Here is an 18,583-nt window from a genome sequence, read left to right on the forward strand (position 1 = left end):
GAAAAATAGACTGAATGTTTCAAGTTCTTTAGCTGTCTAGATTTTAGTTATGAGTATATATTTCTTTAGCCTAAGCATGTAGTGTTTCAAATTTGTAAACTGATTGAATTCTGACACTGGGCTTAAATTGTTAAAACATTTCTTTTTTTTTTTTTTTTAAGATTTTATTTATTTATTAATGAGAAAGATAAGAGAGAAAGAAAGAACCAGACATCACTCTGGTACATGTGCTACCGGGGATTGAACTCAGGACCTCATGCTTGAGAGTCTAGTGCCTTAGCCACTGTGCCACCTCCCGGACCACTTGTTAAAACATTTCTTTTTTTTTTTTTTTTTTTTTTTTATAGAGAGAATCCCCCGACAGATAAGTAGGAGCAAGGAGCACATTCAATTACACATATATGGAGAATGTATTCAGTACATGTATGTGGGGGTGAAAGTCAATGGGGCAAAATGGGGGAATTATATCTAGAGCTAAAGAGTGGGGTAGGAACCTGGGACTCAAAGAGAAAGGAGGGGACTCTCCTGATGAGGACAGGGGCACTCACATGACTCTTTAACACACTGCTTGTCCTGCCATGTACTATGTATGTATGTTTCTCTGGTAGGAAGGTTATTTATGGGAAAACCCCAATTCTGCACAATACTTTTTAATCGTCATTCTTCTAGGTACATAAGGAGTACTTAGTTCTGCACTCAGCTCAAAATTGACCTTAGCTAGAAAGGATCCACATGATGAATGGGTCTTCGGAAGGTTTGTTCTGGACATCTTGGAGAGAGACCTATTATTTTTAATTGCTGGTACTACTTTCTGTTGTGCCTAACATTTACAATGAAGAGAGAATTCATACCACTCAAATCCTGGCATGGACTGTGGTAAGGCTCCTGCATTGAGGTCTCCTCTTTCAAATTTCTTTTTTTTTTTTTTTTTTTTTTTTTAGTTTTAAAACAGTTCTTTTTTTTTTTTTTTTTTTTTTTTTATTAATTAACAAAACCATAGGGTAGGAGGGGTACAACTCCACACAATTCCCACCGCCCAATCTCCATATCCCACCCCCTCCCCCGATAGCTTTCCCATTCTCTATCCCTCTGGGAGCATGGACCCAGGGTCATTGAGGGTTGCAGAAGGTAGAAGGTCTGGCTTCTGTAATTGCTTCCTCGCTGAACATGGGCGTTGACTGGTCGGTCCACACTCCCAGTCTGCCTCTCTCTTTCCCTAGTAGGATGGGTCTCTGGGGAAGCTGAGCTCCAGGACACATTGGTGGTGTCTTCAATCCAGGGAAGTCTGGCTGGCATCCTGATGACACCTGGAACCTGGTGACTGAAAAGAGAGTTAACATACAAAGCCAAACAAATTGTTGAGCAATCATGGACCCAAAGCTTGGAAAAGTGGAGAGGAAGTATTAGGGAGGTACTCACTGCAAACTCTAGTATACTTCTGCTTTCTTACTTTGGTGCCATACTCCAAACTCAGTCAATTTCTGCTTTGCGTTTCTACTTCTTCTTCCTTTTTTTGTTTTTTTTACATGCATAACATTCCCCAGATTCCCATTTAGCAATTGTTAAAACATTTCTAAAAATAATTAGGTTTTTTAAATACTGAGTTACCTATAAACTATAAGACCACAAGGAACCTTTCCCATTCATTCTCTTTAAAAATCATTATTTCTTCCAGTCCTGGAACCTCTCTGAGAGTTAGCTTTTATCTTGATTCCTTTCCTCTTGATCCTTTACCCTGTTATACTGTCTGCTGGATGGCTTGTCTCTGCTCAATCTCTGTGAGACAGTTAGTTAGTTAGTTAGTTGTCTGGGAGATTATTCACATGGTCACCAGGTAGGATTTCAGGTGAGATGCTCGCAAGTCCTCTGGGTCAAGGCTCAGAGATGGTATATTCCATCATCCAAAGCCCTGCCTTAGCCATCCCAACTTCAAGGAGAAAGTAAATAGCCCTCCTCTTGCTAGATCCCTAGGGCTGGCTTTTCCTTTTGTAATGCAAGTGTCAGACTTAAGCTTTGCTGCAGAGGCATCCGTTGTATCAAAGGGCCACCCTCTTCAAAGAAAGGTAACTGGAGCATGTGGCCAGCCACCTAGATAGACAGAAGCCAGGCTAGCTCCCCTACCAAGGCACCTTTGTCTTATAGATCCTGGTTGAGTTTGACAGATGTCTGTCTTCTAGCGCTTGGAATTTAAATGCATGGATGAATATTATTCCTGAAAACCCTAAAACCCTTATCCTAAGCCCTAATAAAAGCAGGACACCAGGTCCATGCTCTCTGCTAAAGCTGAAACCAACTGTTGGAAACAAATTAACTCATTAAGCCCAAGAATGACCCTGAGAAACTTAAAGAATGGCAGGAAAGATTTATTCAACTCTGCAGAATCTGGGCTTAACCCGACTAGGACCTGTTAGGCAGGTTGGTGTGCTTGCACTTGAGACAAAAAAAAAAAAAATCAACTTTTATACCCTAAGGCAAAGTCCCTCCTTCAATTTCCCCACTGGCACTAAATTAAGGCGCTAAATTCTCATTTGGGTGGTGCCCAAAAATAGAAAAACAGTCTTTTAACACATACTTTCTAATTCATTAGTTACTGATATTTAGTTACTAATAGAGGGGGGTCTTCATCTCCTGACTAGGTAACTAGATGTGTTGGAGGTAGGGGGGGCTAGCTTTTCTTTTTCTTTCTTTCTTTCTTTCTTTCTTTCTTTCTTTCTTTCTTTCTTTTTGGCCTATCTCACTCACTTAACATGTTTTCAAGTTCCATCCCATCCAAGATGATGCAAAGGAGATGATTTCTTCACATTTTTTATTTCTATTTCTTTATTTGGGGGAATAAATTAATTACAGCACATATTTACTTATTTTAGTTATTTATTTGTTTGGTTTTTTTTTGCCTCTATGGTTATCACTGGGGCTCAGTGTGGACACTACCAATCCACTGCTCCTGGTGACAATTTTTTTCCATTTTAATGGATAGGGCAGAGAGAAATTCAGAGAGGAAGGGGAGATTGAGAGGGAGAAAGAGAGAGACTTACAGACCAGCTTCACTGCTTGTAAGTGTCCCTTTGTAGATGGGGAGCTGGCTCTGGAACCAGGATCCTTGAGCGAGTCCTTCCTTGCACTTAGTACTATATGCACTTAACCGGGTTCACCACCACCTGGCCCCTGGGGTTGGGGGTGGGTAATGAAACACTAATTTAACACATGACCTTTTCTGATTCTTTATATCAATACTTGGAAAACAAAACAATTTTTATTTCTTAGGGTGCCCACCATCTAGTGTCACAGAAAAACAAACTTATACTAGCCTTCACCAAAAGGGAAACCACCTCATTGGCATTTGAACCTGCAATCAGAAGCCTGAGTACATTAGCTCAAATCTACCCTTCTGCAGTGTTTCCTTCTTATGCAGGTAGAAGTGGGGTGCACTGTGCTGTGGCATATATTCATAAATGTGACTTGTGCCAGATTAGCGGCATAAATAGCTTAAGGTAAGCAAAAATTCAGTCACAGAATTGGAATTCATCCAGAGCAATAAGATCACAACGGAATCCTAGTTGCCACCCATTTTAATTAAAAGCTTTAACAAAGAAAGCTGTAGGGCAGGGGTAGAAAGCATAATGTTTATGCAAAGAGACTGTTGTGCCTAAGGCTCCAAAGTCCCAGGTTCAGTCCCCGATACCACCATAAACCAGAGCTGAACAGTGCTCTGACTGAGAAAGGAAGGAAGAAAGGAAGAAAGGAAGAAAGAAAGAAAGAAAGGGCAACAAAAAATGGGGAAAAAATGGCCTCCAGGAGCAGTGGATTCGCAGTGCCAGCACCGAGCCCCACCAATAACCTTGGAGGCAAAAAAAATAAGTAATTTAAAAAAAGAAAAAAGAAGAAAGAAAGAAAGAAAGAAAGAAAGAAAGAAAGAAAGAAAGAAAGAAAAGAAAGAAGGAAGGAAGGAAGGAAGGAAGGAAGGAAGGAAGGAAGGAAGGAAGGAAGGAAGGAAGCTGTGGATCATCAATGAGGAAGAAGTTTGATGGAAAGAACCTCTCCATCTTTAAAGCGGCTTCCGGAGCAACTCCAGAAAAAATATAATCGCCAAAACTAAAGTGGTTTTGTTGAGGGATAGCACAGGGGCCTGGTGAGATCCTGGAGAGCACAGACACTGTTTTCACTGAGTTTGCACAGGCAGAATCCGGGTACAAGGACATTCATTGCACGAGCACATGGCAGAGGAACAGAAGAAAGGTGCTTTGCCGCAAGGACCAGTGTAAGGATCCCAGTTCGAGCCCCTGGCTCCCCACCTGCAGAAGGGTCACTTCACAAGCGGTGAAGCAGGTCTGCAGATGTCTCTCTTTCTCTCCCCCTTTCTGTCTTCCCCTCCTTTCTCCATTTCTCTCTGTCCTATCCAATGACGATGACATCAATAACAACACTAATAATATCTACAATAATAGAAAATACAACAAGGGCAACAAAAGGGAATAAATAAATATTAAAAAAATAAATAAAAAGAAATCAGATTATCCAAAAAAGGGCAAGGACTGGTGTAAGGATCCCGGTTCGAACACACCGACTCCCCACCAGCAGGGGGAGTCACTTCACAGGTGGTGAAGCAGGTCTGCAGATGTCTATCTTTCTCTCCCTCTTTCTGTCTTCACCTCCTGTCTCCATTTCTCTATGTCCTAACAACAACAGCAATAATAACAACAACAATAAACAACAAGGGCAACAAAAGAGAAAAAATAACCTCCAGGAGCAGTGGATTCATAGTGCAGACACCAAGCCCCAGCAATAACCCTGAAGGTTAAAAAAAAGTGCTTTGCCCTGCACATCATGGGAGGAGTAATAAGGACACTTGGCCGTTGCAGCAGACCAACGTGAAGCTGGCCCAAGTGTGACGTATATAGGGTTAGTAGAAGGGGACTTTTGCATGGAAAGGCCTTTTGGATGCTTTCCAGAGCCTTCTGGAAAATTTGCCCCCAAGCTTTATCTTCTCTTTAATTTTACTTCTGTTTGAATCCTACCTCAGAACCTAATAAAGGAAGATTGGAAATCGTATACCTGTCACACATGTTCTCCTGTGATCCTCTCAGCAAATTTTGTATCCAATCCACAGAAGGGAATTTAACTCTCTTTTCACCACTTTTATGATAATGCTTACTTGGAAGATCTCCTTAAAGATATATAAGTGATGAGCTTCTGCTTAACCTTTGGCAGCCAGTCCTTTACCAACTAGCCTATCATCTCCTTTGGTGGCCATCCGTCTGTCTATCTACTCTAATACATTTTAATCATTTCTATAACTCTGTGTTAGGAGCAAATCAGGGCAAAACAGAATTACCTGAGACTAGGAACTTTTTTCACTTGGACTTTATTTTTGGTTCTGACACTGACTGGGAAGAAAAAGGAAGGACACCTGAGGAAGTAGTAATTATTATGGGATATATGTAGGCTTAGAAATGAAGAAGAAGGCATGTCCTTAGAAAGTCTCATCTGGGGTGGGGGTTGGGTGGTAGCACAGCGGGTTAAGCACATGTGACTTGAAGCTCAAGGACCAGCATAAGGATCCCTGTTCGAGCCCCCAGCTCCCCACCTGCAGGGGGGTTGCTTCACAAGTGGTGAAGCAGATCTGCAGGTATCTTTCTCTCACCCTCTCTGTCTTCCCCTCCTCTCTCCATTTCTCTCTATCCTATCCAACAACAATGAAATTAATAACAACAATAATATAAACCATAACAATGATAAAACAACAAGGCCAACAAAAGGGGGAAAAAAAAATAAAGGACCTCCAGGAGCAGTGGATTTGTGGTACAGGGACCTAGCCCCAGAAATAATCCTGGAGGCAAAAAAAAAAAAAGAAGAAGAAGAAAGTCTCACCTGGAGGACAGGCCCAGTGGAAGAGTCAGGTCATTTATACAAACTAATGGAAAGTTCCTTCCAGTAGACAGACCAGGATAAAAAAGCCAAGTTTGAATCAACATATGCCATTTTCCCAAGGTGTCCATCAGGTGTCTGTATATATGCATATTTTATTTATTTATTTTTAATTTATTTTTTCCTTTATTGGGGGATTAATGTTTTACATTTGACAGTGAGTACAATAGTTTGTACATGTATAACATTTCTCAGTTTTCCACACAACAATACAACCCTCACTAGGTCCTCTGTCATCCTTTTCCAGGACCTATATTCTCCCCCACACCCACCCCAGAGTCTTTTACTTTGATGCAATATACCAGCTCCAGTTCAGGTCCTGCTTAGTGTTTTCCCTTCTGATCTTGTTTTTCAACTTTTGCCAGAGAGTGAGATCATCCCATATTAAATGATTGCTTAATTCACATTTACACAGCACTTTGATTCGAATAGGTGAAGGTGGGCATGATTGGTTTTTGGGAAATGTAGTTCTTAGGTTGTAATTATCAGACCCAAGTTCACCAGCTAAGGGAATATCATTACAATTATTAATTTATGCTATGGCATAAACCAGGTGTGTGTAACTTATGGCTTTTGTAAGTAATTAACTCCTATTTTTTCCCCAGGTTTTCTAATGTTTATTTTTGAAGTACATCATGTGGTTGAAAGAACACTAAGAGGGCCAAGGAATTAGTTCATTTTCAGAGAACAGTACTGAAGGCGTAATGCTCCAGCCTCGATTGTCAGAGCTGGATTGTGCTTTAGTCTCTCTCTCACTCTCTCTCTTTCAAAAAAGTAAATAAATAAATAAGTAAATGGACAAAAAAAAAATAAGCAAAGAGGTCAAGCAGTGGAGCACCGGTTAAGCATGCACTTGCTTTGTTCAAGGACTGAGTTCAGGCCTCTGGTCTTCACCTTCAGGGCAGAAGCTTCAGAGTAATGGAGCAGTGCTGCAGGTGTCTCTCTTTCTCTCTCTCCCTGCCAACCATTCTCTCTTAATTTCTGTATCTTAAATTAATTAATTTAAGTATATATATGAAAAACGACTCTTCTTGCCTAAAGATAGGCATATAGACTAGCAATTCAACATGGCATACACACATACACACCCAGAAAAACATAAGAGGTGATTTACACCAGACAAACTTACCTGGAATAGACCAAACCCAGAGTATCCCAAATTGGGTAACTCAGAAGCCTTTAAAAAAGGGTAAGAGGGGGAGTTGGGCAGTAGCACAGCGGGTTAAGCGCAGGTGGTGCAAAGCGCAAGGACCAGCATAAGGATCCCAGTTCGAGCCCCCAGTTCCCCATCTACAGGGCAGGAGTCTCTTCATAAGTGGTGAAGCAGGTCTGCAGGTGTCTATCTTTCTCCCCCCCCCTCTGTCTTCCCTTCCTCTCTCCATTTCTCTCTGTCCTATCTAATGACAATGATAGCAATAACAATAATAATAACCACAATAACGATTAAAAAAACAACAAGGGCTACAAAAGGAAAAAAATAAACACAAAGCAGAACTTGTACTGGGTCTGGTGTATTGCACCAAAGTAAAAGGGTAGAGGGGAGGATTCAGGTCCTGGAGCATAATGGTAGAGGAAGACCTAGAGGGGGGTTGAATTGTTATGTGGAAAACTGAGAAATGTGAACAGGGATAAATGGCATAAGGTTATACAAAGAGACTCTTATTCCTGAGACTCCAAAGTCTCAGGTTTATGGTGAATTCACCTTCTTTACCTCATCTTGGATGGAGCTCGAAGATATCATGTTAAGTAAGACAAGTCAGAACAAAAGGATGAATGTGGGATGATCTCACTCATAGACAGAAACTGAAAAACTAGAAGGGAAAACTCTAAACAGAACATAGACTGGAGTTGGTGTATTGCACCAAAGTAAAAGACTCTGGGGTCAAAGGGAAGGTCCAGGTCCTGAAACATGATGGCAGAGGAGGACCTAGTGGGGGTGGTATTGTTATGTGGATATGTTATGCATGTTCAAACTATTGTATTTTGCTGTTGACTATAAACATTAATCCCCCAATAAAGAAGTTAAAAAGAAAAGAAAAGAAAATTCTGGCTGAAAAAAACAAACAGCAACAATAAAAATTTAGGTTCTGAGTTTGATCCCTGGCATTGCATATACTGAAGCAGTGCTCTGGCTTTCTCTTTCTCTCTCTTGATATTTATTTGTTTATCAGTGAGAAAGGAACAGAACCAGATCACTCTGGCACATACAATTTCAAAAGCTGAACTCAGCTAGGGAAAGACAGAAATAGGCTGCAGGTATGGATCCATCTACCAATGCCCACGTCCAGTGGAGAAGCAATTATAGAAGCCAAAACTTCCCCCTTCTGCATGCTAAAAAAAAGTTTTGGTTCATACTCCCAGAGGGGGAGAAATGTTAGGAGAAGATGACCAGAAGGCTCTGAAACCCAATTCCACCAGGACCCAGAGAGAGAAGAGGAAAAAAGGAAAGACATTTGGAAGTAGTGATAGGTGTAGGTATGACTTAGAAAGGAAGAGAAGGCAGGACCATAGGAAAAACATGGGGGAAATATATAGATAGATAGGTAGATAGTAATAAAAATAATAGTCAACCTATCATCTGTGACCTTGGGAGACTCACTGTAGCTTCTAATGAAGGGAATGGGGACACAGCTCTGGTGATGGGAACAATGTGGAATTGTACTCCTGTTATTTCCTAATTTTGTAAATCACTAATAAAAAAAAGATCAGAGTGGTCTGGGAAGTGGCACAATGATAAAGCTTTGGACTCTCAAGCATGAGGTCCTGAGTTCGATACCCGGTAGCACATGTGCCAGAGTGATGTCTGGTTCTTTCTCTCTCCTCCTGTCTTTCTCATTAATAAATAAAAAAAAAAATCTTAAAAAAATAAGAGAAAACAAAAAAAGAAGAAACTGAACTCAGGATTTCATACTTGAGAGTCCAATGCTTCACCCTACCACGTCCCAGACCACTGGCTCTCCATTTCTCATTCTCTCTCTTTCTTTAAGAAATAAGTTTTTTTAAAAAATGTTATTGGATAGAGACAGATAGAAATTGGGGGAGGGGTAGAGAGGGGAAGAGACAGAGAGACACCTGCATTGCTACCTCACCACTCGTGAAGCTTTCCCCCTGCAGGTGGGGGGCCAGGGGCTTGAACCCAGGTCCTTGTGCACTGTAATGTGTGTGCTTCACCAGATGTGCCACTGCCTGACCCCCAAGAAACCAGTCCTTAGAAAAGAACAGCAGGTCCTGTTACAACTGAACAAGTAAAGGCACTCATAAACCAACAAGAAAAAGGTATGGTTTTATGTACAGCCCACACTTTCCAGTGTGGCCCTGCTGAAGGAGACTGAGTAGCTCAAACTAGCCCTGACACTCCTGATGACTTCAAGTGAGTTTGGAGTTGATATTTGTTTAGATTATTTCAGCATGTGTGTCTGGCTCCCTGTCTAGGTCACAGTTCTACAAAGAAAGCTAGGAGTGAGGAAGGATGTGCGAGCCAACAGTGGAGACAGAACACAGAGCAAGCCTGTGCCAAGTCAGCAGCGCCATATCTTCAACACTTTGTACCAGCATCCCAAGGTGGAAGAACTGCTTCTAAAAATAAAACCAAATATTATACGACTATCACCATCAAACAGTGCGGAAGGTGTGATGGGGTTAAGTGTGCAAGTAGCACTTTAACATAAACACACATGGGTGCACTAGTGCAGAGCATGCTGGGATTCTGCTCCTCCCCCCTCTTCTCCCCCATTCCCTTTGCCCCTTCCCATTCTCCCCTCCTCTTAGTACCCCTCCTCACAGTGACTGATAACCCTTAAGCTGAGGACTGAAATCATAATGTTCAGCTTATTAAAAGGCTTTTATTGAGCTCGAAATAATTAAATTTGTCTTTAAAAGCATCTGGCTTGATGGAGTGAGCTAGTTTGAAAATGAATTTTTTTTAATTCACGGAGTTAGAATTCTGTCTGCTCTTTGCAAGCTGCATAAAATGCGACTGGGGTGGGGGGGTGCAGCAAAGTCTGCACAGTCAGGCTGACTCTGTCGTTGGTTATTTAATCTGGATTCAAGTCCTCCCCTTTCCCTTCTCAGCTTCTTAGTTCTTCTTGGAGTTTCAGTTCCCAAGAGGAATAACTTGTTCTGAGAATTGTAGCAAATACCCTTGGTAGCCTTGCCATGTCTGTTCATGTGGGTCCACTTCTGGCTGAAAGCTCTGTGTCTTGCCACCAAAGACTTTCTCTGGCTTCTGGAAATTTCTCTGCCGACCATGTAGCAGCCAAGTCAGAAGTTCTGGGGGCGACGACTGATGTCTTTGAGATCAGTCCTCATCAATAATGGGGCTGGGGGATGAGTACCCCACCTCCTTCATCCATGGTGGGAACCTGGAAGCAAATTTCCCAGCACTCCTTGTGACTCAGCCCAATGTCCACCACATCTGCTTGATGATACCCTCCTTAGCCCCTACCTCCAACACAACTCCTTGTGCTGTTTCCTGACATGGCCTCTTTTATTTACTTATTTATTTTAAATTTGTAATTCATTTCATTTGATAGTTCAGAAAGAAATTGAGAAGGGGAAAGGAGATAGAGAAAGAGAAAGAAAGACACCTGCAGACCTTGTGTATTGTACTGCCTCTCAAGCCCCAAGCATATTTCTTATTAACCTAAAATATCCAAATTCTCACTTCAACCTGGAATCAATATAAAAATTATTAATGAGAAAAAAGTCTCTCTTTTAATAATTTGTCAGGTTTTATGCCTCTGAGTCTGATTTTTTTTTTTTTTTTTGGTGTTACAATGGGATTAGGTTCAGACAAATCCATCATAAATTAAAACTATCATAAAATGAAAGTACATTGGGAGCTGGGCGGTAGCACAGCGGGTTAAGCGCAGGTGGCACAAAGTGCAAGGACTGGCATAAGGATCCCGGTTTGAGCCCCCAGCTCCCCACCTGCAGGGGAGTCGCTTCACAGGCAGTAAAGCAGGTCTGCAGGTCTATCTTTCCCTCCCCCTCTCTGTCTTCCCCTCCTCTCTCTATTTCTCTCTGTCCTTTCCAACAATGACATCAATCATAACTACAACAATAAAAAAACAAGGGCAACAAAAGGGAATAAATAACAAATAAATATTAAAAAATGAAAGTACATTGACCATCCCTACAACATGACTAACTCAGCCTTGTCTACTGGTGTGCTCACTACACTGGTGTGCTCACTACACTCAGACTCACCTGCAGTTGGGCAGAATCGCCTCACACAAAGCCTCTTTTTAAATAAAGTATTGACTAGTTGTGTAATTTACTGGTTCAGGCACTAAAAGTGAAAAGGGGTGTTCTAATTCAAAACTGAAAGTGTATTGCTTTTACATGATTGTAAAGCTGAAAAACCACTAAGTAGACCCATCATTAAAGTGGGGGAATCTCTGATCCAAATACAAGTAGCAGGAATCCCCTCAAATGTATATATATATATCAGTGTCCTGATCCCCAGTATGGTGTTTGGAGGTGGGGGTCCTTGGGAGGTGGTCGGGATTAATGAGGTCTGGCAGTGCAGCCTCATGATGGTACCTGAGTCCTTAGAGCAGAGTTTTTTTTTTCCCCATGCCCTTTGGCCCCAGAAGGACACAGTGAACACACTCTCTGTGAACCAAGATGCAGAACTCTGGGTTCCTGGTTCTTGGACTTTCAGCCTCCAGAATTAAGAGAGCTTATCTTGTGGTTTTGCCACCTCACTTGTTGGTGTTTTGTTTTGGTAGCAGCTCTGAGACAGTCATACTCAAAGACAACCTAGAATAACAATGAGGCACCAGTTTTTATTTCTGGTTTTCTTCCTTTCCTTTTAAATATTTTTATTAATTTATTATTGGATAGAGACAGAAATTAAAAGTGGAGGGAGAGAGAAAGAGAGACATCTATAGCCCTACTTCATCACTCATGGAGCTTTGCCCTGCAAATGGGGACCAAAGGCTTGAACCTGGGTCTTTATGCATTCTGGTATTTCCTTTCCTTCCTTCCTTCCTTCTTTCCTTCCTCCTGTCCTTCTGCCCGCCCTTCCTTCTTCTTGCAGTAAGTGTTCAATAGGCACGTTTGACAAGGCATGATGGTCACAGAGAACTGTCCAGCATAGAAAAGACCTTATAGGGTTGCTAGAAGATTTGAAAATAATGTAGAGGTTGGAAATCAGATTCACAGTAAGCTCTAAATAACTATAATTTGAAGGTCTATTACTAGGATACTAATTAGTAGAAATCACAGGTGAACAAGCAAAAGCACTCTACTTTTGCCTGTCTCCTGTCCCCCATCCCTGCCACATCCAGTCCCACAAGAAGAAATCCTGTTTCTCCTGCTGCCCATCCTCCAGGCCCCATTTGACTTCCTGAGCACAGAAGTCAACCCCTTGGGCCTCCTCTGGATGCTTCTCAGGGGCCTTTGGAAATGTCTGGGCTCTGTACTGTGGGCAGGGAAGCCATGGCAAACCGAAAATCAATAAATGTTTAATTGAACATCTCGGAAACCTAACATTATGTCAAGTTCAGTAATTGTCCCATTTAGTCATCATAAAAATTTCATTGCACTTCATTATATTTGAAAGGGATTTATGGGTGACGTTCTCTCATGGAGTGCGAATCCCCAAGTATACTGGATGCTCAGTGGAAACACTGTGGCCACTCGCCAGGGAATGGATTTCTTGGAGGCAAACAGTTGGGGAAATCAAATTGTCAAAAAAAAGGTACTTGGTGATGACCATAGTGGTTTCTGTTTAAAGAAATTGTGTGAAATAGAAATCCTAAAACATAACAGCCTTGTAGACCAACTTTACCACAATAAAAATACAAACAAGTTAATATTTAACAACTTCCTGGAAAGATTTTTAATTACAAAAATAAATGTTAGCACTCTCTCACTCTATCTAGAGGAAAGAAAAGAAGGAAAGGAGAGAAAAGGAAAGGAAAGGGAAGGGAAGGAGGAGAGAGGAAGGGAGGGGAAGGGCGAGGGGAGAGGAGAGAAGAGGAGAGGAGGGGAGGGGAGGGGCGAGGAGGAGAGGAGAGGAGGAGAGGAGAATAGAAGAGAAGAGAGGAGGAGAGGAGAGAGGAGAGGAGGGGAGGGGAGGGGAGGGGAGGGGAGGGGAAGGGAAGGGAGGGGGAGATGAAGGGAGAGAAGGAGAGGAGAGGAGAGAGGAGAAGAGAAAAGATATAGAAATGCACCCAGTTGAGCATGCATGTTATGTGCAAGGACCCAGATGCAAGTCTCTGGTCCCTACCTGCAGGAAGGAAGCTTCACAAGAGGTGAAGCAGTGCCACAGATGTTTCTCTGTCTCTCCCAGTCTATCTCCCTCCCTCCTCTCAATTTCTCTCTGTCTCTATGAACAGAAAATAAATGATTAAAAGAAATGTGATGAAGAGTGCATTTTATAAGGAGAAAGAAGTAAGGGAGGGAAGTGGGAAGGGAGAGGAGGAGTTAAGGTATAAGTGAGAGAGGAAGGAGGAAGTCTTTAGGGCCAGCAATATAGCTCACATGGATAGAGCTGAATATGTGTTCAACTCTAGTTCAAGCCCCAGCACCTACTGACTTGAAGGGAGCTTTGGTGCTGTGGCCTCCCCTCCCCCGTCCCTGTCTCCATATATATCCTCTCTCTGTGTGTCTTTGGCTCTCTAATTTTCTTTCTATCTGAAAAAGTCATCCTTGAGTCCTGAAGCCCCAGTGATGACCAAGACAAACAAACACCAGAAATGAAAGTTAGATGTGATTGCATTTCAATATATTTGCTGTGAGGTGGAGAATGCATTTATTTGTTTGTTTATTTGGGAAGAACCTTTAAAAAGAGCTGAAGGATAGGGAGGAAGGGTGAGAAGCCAGCCTTGGACTGTGGACACCCCAACCCCCACATCAGGCAGCCACTGGGTAGTACTTCCTTACCTCCTTACCTCCCACCAGGTATTCTTCAGCTCCCAGGGACACCTTTTCAAATCTCCGACTTCTAGTGGATGACAGTCTTGCTCAGGTCCTTCCTTTGCCCTCAGGAATTTCTTTGATTTCTACCATGCTATTCAGTGCCCAGTCTGGTTCGTCTCTCACTTGAGTTCCTCCCCCACCTGGCTCCCGCACCTGCACCTGTCTGCCTGGATGGGACCAACATAGGGATCAGGACTCCTCCAAGCCACCAGCCCATTCCTAGTCAGGCACTGTGGCCTTTTCTGCAGCCAGAATGGAGAGTAGAGCCAGGCACCATCCAGGAAGATTCCTTCCTCATCTCTTGCCCTGGCTGGTGGCTGAGAATATATATATGTATATATATATATACATATATATATATACATATATATATACATATATACATATATACATATATATACATATACATATATATACATATATATACATATATATATACATATATACATATATACATATATATACATATATATACATATATATATACATATATATATGATACAATTGTTTGGTTAAAGACCAGTGGCTTTGTCCTTTTATGAGGAGGAGGGGGAACAGCTAGCTGGGACTCCTAGTAGGAAGGCACCACATGCTCAGAGCATCCAGGTCTTGCAGGAACAAGATCTCACTTAACCAGGCAGTAGCAGATCCAGTTTAGAGTACCCATCACCATGTGGAAGAACCCAGGTTCAGACTTCTGGTCCCCACCCAGAGAGGAGAAGTTTCATGTGTGTTTTCTCATTTCTCTTAATGATTCTCTGTTCTATCAAATAAAAAGAGGTGGGAGGAAAAATGACCACCAGGAGCACCGATTCATTCATTGTATATGCACTAAACCATAGCAACAACCCTGGTGGCAAGTAAAAATAAGAATAAATACATACCTAAGTAAATAAATATTTCCTTTAACCTGCCCACCCCACTCCACCAGGGAGGCTCAGAAGAGGAAGTGACTCCCTTAAGGTTCAGATAAAAGGTGTGGACTCTAGGATCACACCTGGCCAGTTCAGACCTTAGAAACAGTTTTGCCTTGGGTGTGTGTGGGGGGGAGGGGGAGCACTGGGTAGAACCCTGGGGTTGCCCTGGGGCCTTTCCTTCCCGGCATCTACATTTTGCTCTTTGCTCCCCACAACGCCTGTTACAGTTCCTGTGACCACACCAAAGTCGGCTGGTTACCTCTGGCTCTCTGGCCTTTGCCTCTGACCCCAGACATGTTGCTATTCACATTTGGTGCCTCCAGATCTTTCCGTATCTCACTCGCAATCCACCCACTTCCAGGTGAATTTCCACATGGAGGAAATGGGAAAATAACATCCAGCCTGCCTGGGAGAAGGGAGACTGGGTTTTGCCAACACAATGTGCAGTAAAAATATCTTTCTTTTAAAAGGGAGAGAAATGCAAAGACTCAAGCAAGATCAGTAACATGTAATTATCATCTGATTTGGGCGGAGAGTTCTAATAGTTTTCAGAAAATCACAAGCCATGAACAAGGACTGTGCTTTCCAAGGCAAGGAGAGTCTTGGCCCCTGGCAGCAGCAGGGCCATCTTGGAACAGCAACCCTGGAGGCCCTTCCCAAGTGAAAGGGGGAGGTGCTGACAGCTCTGCCCCCAGCTTTCTCCTTTTGCCTCTTACACTGGAAGGCCAGCTATGAGAGTGAGGACTTCTGCTGCCTTTGAACTTGGCCTGTGGAGGTGGGGTGGTGGTGGTGGTTGAGCCTCTCACTAGCTCTGTAACTAGGGTCCTGGGAAGGAACGGAACTTAATACAGGAGAGGTGATGTTCTCCTTCCATGGAGGACAACAGCGCCTCTCAGTGGCAGGGTCCAGAATACAGATAATCTTTTCCAGACTGCTTCACCAATAGGTAGGGCCATGAGACTTCACTGATGTTACTGGAATGTGCTTGCAACTTGCAAGTGTTCTTAAAGGGTCACGACTCACCCTCCCTCACGTTCTTCATTCCTACTGAAAGTAATGTAAGTGCAGTGGCTAGAGCTTGAGCAGTCATTTAGAATAATAAGGCCAACTTGGGAATGGCACAAGAATGAATGAATTCATAATAATGAATCCAGCAACTCACCAGACTGTTGTAGGAGAAAGCAAAGGACTCCTGTAGTGTGTAAGCTGCTAGTGTCTGGCCTTGAAGATGACCTTGAAGAATCAAATTTGCCTTGAAAAATCTCTTTTTTCATTAAATTAAAAAAAAAATCTTTACTTACTGGCTAGAGACAGTCGGAATTCAAGATGGTAGGGGGACAGAGAGACACCTGCAGCACTGCTTCACCACTTGCAAAGCTTTTCCTTTGCAGGTGGGGACTGGGGGCTCGAACCCTGGTCTTTGAACATTATAACATAGACACTCAGCCAGGTGTGCCACCACCAGACCCTCTCTTGAAAAATCTCTTCAACTGAGAGGACAACTGCAAGATAGTCCAATTTTTTGCAAGTGAGACTCCCCCAGTGTGGTGAGGGACTTGGAACAGACTCAAGGGCTCCACACATTCCAGACATCCCATGGAATACCACAGAGGTACATCTCACTCACATCAAACTACTTTTTCCTTCCCCCTTCCATCCTTTCCCACTCCTCCTCTGAGTTATATTGCAGGGATTCACCACCTCACATTTTCTAACTGGTGTGAAGTTTGTCAACACTTAGTGTCAGACACTTAATTATATATTGTAATTTGCAATTGTTTGTTATCTTCATGCTTTTTTTAAAAAAGCTTATTTATTAATGGAGACAGGAACAGAGGGATAGGCTGAGCATCACTCTGATACATGCTATGATACCTGGAATCGAACTTGCAATGTCATGTTTGCGAGTAGAGCACTGAACCTACCGAGTCAGCTTCCAGGCTATATTGGTCTTCAGGTTATATGGAAAGAAACTGAGGCTTAGAGAGGGAGGGACCCAGCCTGGGAGAAACTGGCTCTCAGGATCCAGTGTGGATCCCTCTCTGACTTGTCAGAACCTCAGGACCCAGGTCGATGTCTGGGCTTGGGCCTCCATGCTGTAAGATTAACAGTAAACAGGGAAGGGACCAAGGAGCCTGAGCAGGAGGAAGGAGAAGATGGGATGTGGCCCTGGAGGCAAAATGGAGTCGGGGTTTCACTGGGTGGACCTGGTCCAGGTTAATGAGTGAGCGCCACCTGGTGGTAATTTCAGGTATAGCGCGCCTCCTTTCCTGTCATCCACTGTGGTCTCAATGAGAGTTCCCCGCCCCCAGTACACCCTACCACCTCCCTAGAAACACCCGCGACGCCTCTGCATTTAAAATTAATACAGTCAAGCAAGAGGTACGCATTTCTACAGCATAAGAGGGACAAAAGTATTGTGGTTTCTTGTTTCTATTTGGTTGTGTGATCAGCACATCTCCAGGCCAGCATCACCTGAGGAGCCAGGTGGACCCCCGAGAGTTAGATTTAAATGCTCTGGGGTGAAGTAGGCATGATACTTCACACTTACTCTGCACAGACGGCTGCCAAACAAGACCCCTGCCCACCTTTCCACCATGAATTCATTTCTGAGTCTTTCACTTAGCAAAAATGCTGGAACCAGGGTTCCCCAAGAGTAAGACCTGCCTGCTCTTTCAGCCTCTGTAGCTGGGACCTGGGGAACTGTCACTTCTGGGTGAGTTGTTTTTAAATATTAATTTTATTTTAGTGAGAGAGAAATACAGAAAGAAAGATACAAAAAGAGACCAGAGTTCTGCACATCTCTGGCTTGGGGTGCTGCTGGGCATTGAATCTGGAGCCTTGGAGTCTTAGGCATAAAGTTTTTTTTCACATAACCATTAAGTTGTCCTCCCAGAATCCCAGGTGAGTTATGGACCCACTTGGGTGTTCAAAGTCCTTTATCTCAATTTCCCTCTCTACTACCTAAAGAAAATAGTGACTCAGAACTGTTTGAATGTCATTGGTCTTTTAAGGACATTTGAGAAATGGTCCTATTTTCCAGAAGCACGGATGTGAGTGCTCCAGATTGTGGGTGACTCTGGATGGTCCCTGAATAAACCACTGGGTCCACCCTACCACCTCTGGAGATAGCTACTTTTTAAGAAAATATCATTTTTATTAGGGAAGTTAATAGTTTACAGTGCAATTGTTGACACGTGGGTGGGTACAGTCTCTCATCTCCCTGTGAAAGCTCTCTGCAGAACACTCACTCTCACAATTTAGGGCCTTTTTCATCACCAGGAAACAGAATCCCAAGATTCTCTTCACCCCTTCCTTCCCCAGAGGCCTTTGCTTTGGTGCAACACACCCCACCCAGTCCAAGTGTCCCTTTGTGTTTTCCCTCACTGACCTGATTTCCAAGTTCCACCTATAAGTGAAATCACCAGTGCTTCATCACTCCAGGCTAATTTTATTTTTGATGCCAATAGAGACAGAGACACAGGGAAAGACCCCCCCACACACACACACACAACACTGAAGCTCCTTATAGTGTAGTGGGGGCCAGGTTTGAACCTGGCCAGTGTGTATGGCAAAGTCAAGTTTTTGTGCCAACCTGGGAGTAGCTATTTTTATAAGCTTCACCTTACTGATGAGGAAATTGAAGCACAAATAAGACAGATACACAGATACTTTGCCTAATGTCACTTCATTCATAAGTTGTGTGTGTGTTGGGGTCAAGGGGAGAGGACTGAGTTATACGTTCAGCATAACCTTGCAAGTGACTTTAGTTCCCTGAGCCTTAGTTTCCCCTCTGAGAAAAGAGATCAGGA

The sequence above is a fragment of the Erinaceus europaeus genome, chromosome 1 (genome assembly GCF_950295315.1).
Source record: "Erinaceus europaeus chromosome 1, mEriEur2.1, whole genome shotgun sequence".
In the NCBI taxonomy this organism is placed as follows: Eukaryota; Metazoa; Chordata; class Mammalia; order Eulipotyphla; family Erinaceidae; genus Erinaceus; species Erinaceus europaeus.